We start from the raw sequence: 10,945 nt of genomic DNA, 5'->3' as shown, positions 1-10,945 counted from the left end.
TACGCTCGACGCAAACCGTGCACCTATCTTGCATCAAGATTAGCACTATATCCGAAAGGCCGAAATGAGCTTCCACTTGAGCCTCGTCACCTAGTGGTACCCTCGAGTACGTCCAAAATGATTTATAAGCCTAAGGTACATGTAGCGCAAACCATGCACCTATCTTGCACTGACACCAACACTGTCTCCAAACGGAAAGAAGTGAGATTCCACATGACCCATGTCACCTAGGAGTTCCATCGGGTGCGTCCAAAATGATTTATAAGCCTGTGGTACATCTAGCACAAACCATGCACCCATCTTGCACCGACACTAACACTGTCTCCAAACGGAATGAAGTGAGATTCCATATGACCCACGTCACCTAACCGACACCAACACTGTCTCCAAATGGAAAGAAGCGATATTTCACATGACCCACGTCACCTAGGAGTTCCATCAGGTGCATCCAAAATGATTTGTAAGCCTATGGTACATCTAGCGCAAACCATGCACCTATCTTGCACCGACACTAACACTGTCTGCAAATGGAATGAAGTGAGATTCCACGTGACCCACGTCACCTAGGAGTTCCATTGGGTGCGTCCAAAATGATTTTCGATCCAAAGGTACGTTTGACGTAAACCGTGCACCTTTCTTGCGTCAAGATTAGCACCATGTCCGAAAGGCTAAAACGAGCTTCCAGTTGAGCCTATGGTACGTCTAGTGCAAACCATGCACCTATCTTGCACCGACATTAACACTGTCTCCAAACAGAAAGAAGTGAGATTCCACATGACCCACATCACCTTGGAGTTCCATCGGGTGCGTCCAAAACGATTTATGAGCCAATGGTACGTTCCACGCAAACCGTGCACCTATCTTGCGTCAAGATTAGCACTATATCTAAAAGTCTGAAACGAGCTTCCACTTGAGCCTCGTCACCTAGTGGTACCATCGAGTGCGTACAAAACAATTTATAAGCCTATGGTACGTCTAGCGCAAACCATGCACCTATCTTGCACCGACACTAACACTGTCTCCAAACGGAATTAAGTGAGATTCCACATTACCCACATCACCTAACCGACACCAACATTGTCTCCAACGGAAAGAAGCGATATTCCACATGACCCACGTCACCTAGGAGTTCCATCGGTTGCGTCCAAAACGATTTGTAAGCCTATGGTACATCTAGCGCAAACCATGCACCTGTCTTGCACCAACAATAACACTGTCTCCCAACGGAATGAAGTGAGATTCCACATGACCCACGTCACCTAGGAGTTCCATCGGGTGCGTCCAAAATAATTTCTGATCCAATGGTACGTTTGACGCAAACCGTGCACCTTTCTTGCGTCAAGATTAGCACCATGTCCGAAAGGCTAAAACGAGCTTCCAGTTGAGCCTATGGTACGTCTAGTGCAAACCATGCACCTATCTTGCACCGACATTAACACTGTCTCCAAACGGAAAGAAGTGAGATTCCACATGACCCACATCACCTTGGAGTTCCATCGGGTGCGTCCAAAACGATTTATGAGCCAATGGTACGTCTAGTGCAAACCATGCACCTATCTTGCACCAACATTAACACTGTCTCCAAACGGAAAGAAGTGAGATTCCACATGACCCACATCACCTTGGAGTTCCATCGGGTGCGTCCAAAATGATTTCTGAGCCAATGGTACGTTCCACGCAAACCGTGCTCCTATCTTGCGTCAAGATTTGCACTATATCCGAAAGGCCGAAATGAGCTTCCACTTGAGCCTTGTCACCTAGTGGTTCCAACGGGTGCGTCCAAAATGATTTGTAAGCCTATGATACATCTAGCGCAAACCATGCACCTATCTTGCACCGACACTAACACTGTCTCCTAATGGAAAGAAGTGAGATTCCACATGTCCCACATCTCCTAGGAGTTCCATCGGGTGCATCCAAAATGATGTCTGATCCTATGGTACGCTCGACGCAAACCGTGCACCTATCTTGCATCAAGATTAGCACTATATCCGAAAGGCCGAAATGAGCTTCCACTTGAGCCTCGTCACCTAGTGGTACCCTCGAGTACGTCCAAAATGATTTATAAGCCTAAGGTACATGTAGCGCAAACCATGCACCTATCTTGCACTGACACCAACACTGTCTCCAAACGGAAAGAAGTGAGATTCCACATGACCCATGTCACCTAGGAGTTCCATCGGGTGCGTCCAAAATGATTTATAAGCCTGTGGTACATCTAGCACAAACCATGCACCCATCTTGCACCGACACTAACACTGTCTCCAAACGGAATGAAGTGAGATTCCATATGACCCACGTCACCTAACCGACACCAACACTGTCTCCAAATGGAAAGAAGCGATATTTCACATGACCCACGTCACCTAGGAGTTCCATCAGGTGCATCCAAAATGATTTGTAAGCCTATGGTACATCTAGCGCAAACCATGCACCTATCTTGCACCGACACTAACACTGTCTGCAAATGGAATGAAGTGAGATTCCACGTGACCCACGTCACCTAGGAGTTCCATTGGGTGCGTCCAAAATGATTTTCGATCCAAAGGTACGTTTGACGTAAACCGTGCACCTTTCTTGCGTCAAGATTAGCACCATGTCCGAAAGGCTAAAACGAGCTTCCAGTTGAGCCTATGGTACGTCTAGTGCAAACCATGCACCTATCTTGCACCGACATTAACACTGTCTCCAAACAGAAAGAAGTGAGATTCCACATGACCCACATCACCTTGGAGTTCCATCGGGTGCGTCCAAAACGATTTATGAGCCAATGGTACGTTCCACGCAAACCGTGCACCTATCTTGCGTCAAGATTAGCACTATATCTAAAAGTCTGAAACGAGCTTCCACTTGAGCCTCGTCACCTAGTGGTACCATCGAGTGCGTACAAAACAATTTATAAGCCTATGGTACGTCTAGCGCAAACCATGCACCTATCTTGCACCGACACTAACACTGTCTCCAAACGGAATTAAGTGAGATTCCACATTACCCACATCACCTAACCGACACCAACACTGTCTCCAACGGAAAGAAGCGATATTCCACATGACCCACGTCACCTAGGAGTTCCATCGGTTGCGTCCAAAACGATTTGTAAGCCTATGGTACATCTAGCGCAAACCATGCACCTGTCTTGCACCAACAATAACACTGTCTCCCAACGGAATGAAGTGAGATTCCACATGACCCACGTCACCTAGGAGTTCCATCGGGTGCGTCCAAAATAATTTCTGATCCAATGGTACGTTTGACGCAAACCGTGCACCTTTCTTGCGTCAAGATTAGCACCATGTCCGAAAGGCTAAAACGAGCTTCCAGTTGAGCCTATGGTACATCTAGTGCAAACCATGTACCTATCTTGCACCGACATTAACATTGTCTCCAAACGGAAAGAAGTGAGATTCCACATGACCCACAACACCTAGGAGTTCCAACGGGTGCGTCCAAAATGATTTCTGAGCCAATGGTACATTCCACGCAAACCATGCACCTATCTTGCGTCGAGATTAGCACTATATCCGAAAGTCCGAAACGAGCTTCCACTTGAGCCTCGTCACCTAGTGGTACCATCGAGTGCGTGCAAAATGATTTATAAGCCTATGGTATGTCTAGCGCAAACCATGCGCCTATCTTGCACCGACACCAACACAGTCTCCAAATGGAAAGAAGTTAATGAGGACATTCCTAGCATTTACTCATCTTCAAATGAAACTCCACTTGATATAGCTGGTCCAATTACAAGAAGTAGAGCAAAACAATTGGAGAAGGAAATTCATTCTCAGGTGAACGCTAACCTTATGTTTAATAATCAGTTTATGTTGAATGAGCCTATGCTTTTGAGTTCTTGTTCCAATGTCCTTAGGAATGATGGAGTGTATGAACCAGCATGGGATGAAGATGGATTCAAGCCTCTGGACATTTGAACCAAGAAGCCTATGGTGTGCAAGAATAAAATGGTGGCTCATCACCTTTGCATGGAAATGCAACCAGAAGCTAGATGACTGATACATGGTACGAATTCCAAGCATCACCGCGGACAGAATACAAGGAGTTAGACGGTGTTCTATATGTGGATGGAAGCGTCTTCAAGTCTACTTTCCAGCCCATCAAACGGCTCATTATTTGGACTTCCCAATAAAGAGTTATGCTCATTTTAGTAACTGCTATCAGAAGCTGAAAGACACGCGAACCAGCCACGAAATCCACTGGTGCATGCGCATGCTGCCATTTACTCCAAGCTGAACGTCCCTATCCCTATATATATCTTGTACAAGACTAATGAAAGGTCAGATCTTGATTGGTTGAATTCAGAATACACAAACTCGTGGAGTTTTGTTTATGCGTGAGTCTTGAGAGGCTTGCAACACTTGTTCTTTCGATTTCTGAGGGAGTTGTAGAACGCCGAACTGCAGTTCACCCAGTTCGTGCCTTCACGTCTATAGGGTGTGATTGCGTGGGCTGTTTCGTCGGTACATGGAAGGGTGATTGTCTCGGTAGTTCGTCGCGTGGACAGCCTCGCGGTGCACTGCCTCTTCACCAGGTCACGCAGCGACAAGTTATCAAGTTCGCAGATCCTACGATGAAGATCGGGCCACACAACTTGCTACACGCGTTGCATAGGGTGTGCGCATCATCTGGTACCAGAGCCTCCATTTACTCGTTAGGATTGTTCTTGTTTTTGGTAGGATAGAGTTTATATACCTACTGTCCACTAATAGCCAAAAAAGAAAACCTACAGCCCAAATTCATACGTGCTACTGATTTTGTAGTTTGCTTTATCGAGTTTTAATCCTTTAAGATTTGTCTAGTTGCTGAATTTTTCTTTTCCACATCATTCTAGTTTTTATCATTGTTCTAATCATCAAATCGCTTGCTGCATGTACCCACCCATCCCACCCTTGTTCTGATCAGTCATTGCTTGCTGCATATATATAAATAAAAAAAACCCACCCGTTCCACCCTTGTTTTCTACCCGCCACAAATTCCCCACCCGAGTTTCTTGTTTTTGTGCTGCGCCGTCCATCTTAGTTGATCCTTATGTGCCCCTTTAGTTGAAAGTTGTGCTGCGTTTCTCACAAAGGTTAAAAGAAAAGATGTATATGGGTCAAAAGAAGGACTAAAAACAACGAGTTCTTGTTCAAAAAAAGGGAAAGAAAAGAAATAAAAGAGAATTGTGTTCAGCACACCACAAAGGGGTTTGGGCAGCAACAAGTTTCGGTTGGTGCAATTGGTGTTCATCTATCCACTTCCTACATCTTGTTCCTTTCATTGAGCATCTTTTCCTTTATATTCAGCAACTTAGACTTGAGTTCTTGGATTATTATTCGGTTTTGCATTACTACATTTCAGCGCATTCCATTTACATATTACCCCACCAAGCTCCACTTAAAAGCACCGTGAGCTGTTGCACCGTAGTCTCTTCACTCTTCCACTACAGATTGCAGCCCCAGTTCTTGCCCTTTCCAGGAAGAGAAAGAACTTGTTCAGCAAGTGGTGAGGGAGTGATTCCACATATATATTGTCCTTTTTTCCCCTCTACTAATATGGCAGGACGTGGAGATGGTGCCGCTTGTTTCGGTGGAGGAATTCCAGGAGCTGCGTACACAAATGAATGATTTGATGCAACAACTACAAACTCTCCAATTGAACATGCCTCATAGAGAACCACCACCAAATGAGGATGATAACAATGAGGATAACGAGGCACCACATCGTGCCGCTGGTCATGGACATGGACGTGGTGGGTTTGGCCATGGTTTTGGTCATGCTCGGCGCGTTCTAGTTGGAGGTAGAGCTAATGATGGTGATGATGATATGTTGTCCGACATGGATGATCATCGGCATGGTGTCCATCATGGTTATCGTGACCTCCATCGTCGTCGTGATGCTGATGGTTTAAGCAAAGTGAAAGTGTCTATTCCAAAATTTAACGGAAAGGAAAGTGCTGATGATTATTTTGAGTGGGAGACCAAGGTTGATCAGATCTTTGATTTCTATACTTACCCTCCTATCAAGAAAGCAAAGCTTGCTGCAATTGAGTTCACAGGTTATGCAATCACTTGGTGGAATCAAGTGTGTGCTGATTTCCGCCGTGTTGGACATGATCGTATTACTTGGGATGACATGAAACGAGAAATGAGGCGGAGATTTGTTCTTGCCCATTATTCTTGTGAGCTACATTTGAGGCTGAAACGTCTTGTCCAAGGTCATCGTAGTGTGGATGAATATTTTCAGGAAATGGAAATGTGTCTACTTCATACCGGTATCACTAAGATGAGGAATCAACGATGGCTCGATTTCTGGTTGGTCTTAATAAACCAATCGCAGACAAGGTGGACATGACTAATTACAACACTATGGATGAATTGCTACATTTTGCAAAAAGGGCAGAACGGCAGCTTGCTGAATCTTATAAGAACCGTGCTTCATTTTCAGCTCCTCATAGTTCTACTCCATGGCGCCATTCACAGCAGCACGGGTCAGAGGTGCACACACCTTCGTCTCGTGCAACTTCTCATTCAATTTCAACGTCTGCCAAACATTTTGATTCAAGAGGCAAAGCTGTAAATTCCAATCAGTCCAGCTCCTCTGTTATAGTAGCCCAATGGAAGACAAGCAAGATTGAGTGTTTTAAGTGTGGTGGTCATGGACATAAGCAAGCTGAATGTCCCAATCGGCGTACCATTATTGCACTTGCTGATGGTTCTTATGATTCTCAAAGTGAAGAGGATGAAGAGTTTAACAATGTATTTGTAGATCTAAATCTTGATACTTGTGAGTATTCAGCTGAGGATGGTACATTTGAGCTAGGTCTGAATTGTTTAGCCATTCAACCTATTCCAACTTTTGCTCACAATAACATGCTACAAGATATTATTTCTCCATCTTCTGACGAGATTACTAGTGCTGATTTTGATGAGTTGCTTGCTGATTTTCTTGATTTGGAGCCTTCTACAATGAATACACCATCTCCTTCTTTGGTGGTTAGGAGAGTTCTTTCCACTCAGTTTGTTGCTGCTGAACAAGGACAACGCCATAATTTGTTTCAGTCCCGATGCAAAGTGAAAGGACAAGTGTGCCGTTTCATCATAGATGGTGGGAGCTGCAATAATATTGTTAGTGCTTTGCTTGTTGAGAAGCTTGGTTTGCAGCCACGTCGCCATCCACATCCATACCACATGCAATGGTTGAATAATTCCGGGACAGTTAAGGTTTCAACCATGATTCGTTTGTCATTTTCCATTGGTGATTATCATGGAGAGGTTGATTGTGATATTGTCCCCATGCAAGCATGCTATTTGCTGCTTGGTCGGCCCTGGCAATTTGATGTGGATTCGGTGCATTTTGGACGGTCTAACAAATACACTTTCATTGCCAATGACAAGAAGGTGGTTCTTGTTCCATTATCTCCAGAGGAGATACATGTTTCAGATGTGGCTCGCATGAAAAGAGAGGAATCTGAAAAAAGAAAACTGAGTGAGACCCACAACACTAGTAAGGAAGATAGTTCTAAAGCATCCAGCCACATAAAGCCTCATTCCACTTTAAAACAGCCACACCAAACTGAGTGCTTATTTGTGAGCAGGAGTGATTTGAGAGATGTGACAAACACTACAGCCCCATTCTTTGTACTGTTGTACAAGGAGGTTTTACTTTCCACTAACGACTTACCTTGCTCGCTGCCTAGTGTTGTTCTTGATTTGTTACAGGACTTTGAGGATGTTTTTCCTGATGAGCTACCAGCTGGACTTCCCCCACTTCGCGGCATTGAGCATCAAATTGACTTGGTCCCTGGTGCTTCTCTTCCCAACCGTCCAGCATACCGCACAAACCTCGAAGAAACAAAGGAAATTCAGCAACAGGTAAAAGAGCTTTTGGACAAAGGGTATGTTCGTGAATCCTTATCACCATGTGTTGTTCCTGTTTTGTTAGTTCCAAAGAAAGATGGTTCTTGGCGTATGTGTGTTGATTGTCGTGCTATCAATGCTATAACTGTTCGATATCGTCACCCTATTCCAAGGCTTGATGACATGTTAGATGAGCTGAGTGGTTCAACTATTTTCACCAAGATTGATTTACATAGTGGTTATCATCAAATTCGAATGAAAATAGGTGATGAATGGAAAACAGCATTTAAAACTAAATTTGGTCTCTATGAATGGCTTGTGATGCCCTTTGGTTTGACAAATGCTCCTTCAACTTTTATGCGTTTGATGAATCATGTGTTAAGAGCTTTCATTGGCAAATTTGTTGTTGTTTATTTTGATGATATCCTGATCTATAGCAGATCATTTGATGAACACCTTGATCATATCTGTCAAGTTCTTGCTGTTTTGAGAGCTGACAAATTGTATGGAAACATTACTAAATGCACATTTTGCACAGACCGTGTTGTTTTTCTTGGATTCGTTGTTTCTGCAGATGGAATTCAAGTTGATGAAGAAAAGATTAAAGCAATAAAGGATTGGCCTACACCTACAAATGTGAGTCAAGTTCGAAGTTTTCATGGTCTTGCAGGTTTTTACAGGCGTTTTGTTAAAGATTTCAGCACCATCGCTGCACCCCTCAACAATTTGACAAAGAAGGATGTTCCATTCAAGTGGGGTGATGAACAAGACCAAGCCTTCAATGAGCTGAAAACAAAGCTTTGTGAAGCACCACTGCTACAACTTCCTGATTTTGGTAAGACATTTGAGATCGAATGTGATGCAAGTGGTATTGGCATAGGAGGTGTACTACTTCAAGAAGGTAAACCTATTGCCTACTTTTCTGAAAAGTTGAATGGTCCACATCTGAATTATTCTGTCTATGATAAAGAGCTTTATGCCTTAGTTCAAGTTTTGGAAGTTTGGCAACATTATTTGTTACCTAAAGAATTTGTCATCCATTCTGATCATGAAGCTTTGAAATATCTAAAAAGTCAAGGCAAACTGAACCGTAGACATGCTAAATGGATTGAGTTCATTGAAACATTTCCCTATGTTGTAAAACATAAGCGTGGAAAAGATAACATTGTTGCCGATGCCTTATCACGGAGATGTGGTTTGGTTACATAATTAGATACAAAAGTGCTTGGTTTGGAATCCATTAAAACACTCTATGCAGCTGATTCTGATTTTAAAGAACCTTTCTCTCATTGCATTGCTGGAAAAGGCTGGGACAAGTATTATGTGCATGATGGGTTTTTATTTCGGACTAACAAACTATGCATTCCAGCGTGCTCGATTCGTCAAGTTCTTTTGCAGGAAGCACATGTTGGTGGCTTAGCTGGTCATTTTGGCATCAAAAAGACATTGGACATGCTCTCCGATCATTTCTTTTGGCCACATATGCGACGTGATGTCCAGCGACATGTTGCACGCTGCATAATCTGCTTGAAAGCTAAGTACCGCCTTAATCCCCATGGTCTTTATACTCCATTACCAGTTCGAATGTACCTTGGGACGATATATCCATGGATTTTATGTTGGGGTTACCTCGGTCTCAGAGGGGGAGGGATTCTATCTTTGTTGTTGTTGACCGATTCTCTAAAATGGCACATTTATTATTCATTCATAAGAACGACGATGCTTCACACGTTGCTGGTTTGTTTTTCAGGGAGATCGTTCGTTTACATGGAGTACCAAGGACTATTATTTCAGACCGGGATACAAAATTTCTAAGCTATTTTTGGAAGACATTATGGGCTAAACTTGGTACGAAGTTGTTATTTTCCACCACTTGTCATCCGCAAACCGATGGGCAAACTGAAGTTGTCAACCAGTACCTTGTCCACCATGTTGCGTGCTGTGTTGAAAAAGAATTTGAAGCAGTGGGAAGACTACCTTCCACATGTTGAATTTGCTTATAACAGGGCAGTCCATTCCACAACAAACTTTTGTCCATTTGAAATTGTTTATGGGTTTAAACCGCAAACTCCCATGGATCTTTTGCCTTTACCATTACAGGAACAAGTTAACTTGGATGCAGCAAAGAGATCAGATTTTCTCAAGAAGCTACATGATGAGACAAGAAGGAATATCGAGAAGAAATCAGCACAATATGCAAAGCAAGCGAACAAAGGTAAGAAGAAGGTTACATTCTAGCCCGGAGACCTCGTGTGGTTGCATCTACGCAAGGATCGATTTCCCCAACAGCGCAAGAGTAAGTTGTCTCCAAGGGGTGATGGTCCGTTCAAGGTTTTACACAAGATAAATGATAATGCTTACAAAATTGAGCTGCCACCTGAATATTCCAATGTGAGTACAACATTCAATGTCAAAGACTTGCTTCCATTTGTTGTTGAGCCTGAGTCGAGGACGACTCCTTCTCAAGAGGGGGAGGCTAATGAGGACATTCCAAGCATTCACTCATCTTCAAATGAAACTCCACTTGATATAGCTGGTCCAATTACAAGAAGTAGAGCTAAACAATTGGAGAAGGAAATTCATTCTCAGGTGAACGCTAACCTTATGTTTAATAATCAGTTTATGTTGAATGAGCCTATGCTTTTGAGTTCTTGTTCCAATGTCCTTAGGAATGATGGAGTGTATGAACCAGCATGGGATGAAGATGGATTCAAGCCTCTGGACATTTGAACCAAGAAGCCTATGGTGTGCAAGAATAAAATGGTGGTTCATCACCTTTGCATGGAAATGCAACCAGAAGCTAGATGACTGATACATGGTACGAATTCCAAGCATCACCGCGGACAGAATACAAGGAGTTAGATGGTGTTCTATATGTGGATGGAAGCATCTTCAAGTCTACTTTCCAGCCCATCAAACGGCTCATTATTTGGACTTCCCAATAAAGAGTTATGCTCATTTTAGTAACTGCTATCAGAAGCTGAAAGACGCGCTGAACCAGCCACGAAATCCACTGGTGCATGCGCATGCTGCCATTTACTCCAAGCTGAATGTCCCTATCCCTATATATATCTTGTACTAGACAATGAAAGGTC

The 10,945-nt window shown here is 43.4% G+C and overlaps 1 pseudogene; it reads left to right on the top strand.

Annotated features, from left to right (window-relative positions):
- Positions 1-9,923: 9,923 nt before the first annotated feature.
- On the top strand, positions 9,924-10,580 carry LOC136547627 (uncharacterized; annotated as a pseudogene).
- Positions 10,581-10,945: the final 365 nt, after the last annotated feature.

This window comes from Miscanthus floridulus, chromosome 3, assembly GCF_019320115.1.
Source record: "Miscanthus floridulus cultivar M001 chromosome 3, ASM1932011v1, whole genome shotgun sequence".
Classification (NCBI taxonomy): domain Eukaryota; kingdom Viridiplantae; phylum Streptophyta; class Magnoliopsida; order Poales; family Poaceae; genus Miscanthus; species Miscanthus floridulus.
Note: the sequence above shows the minus strand (reverse complement) of the source record. Positions and strands in the feature narration are given on the sequence as shown.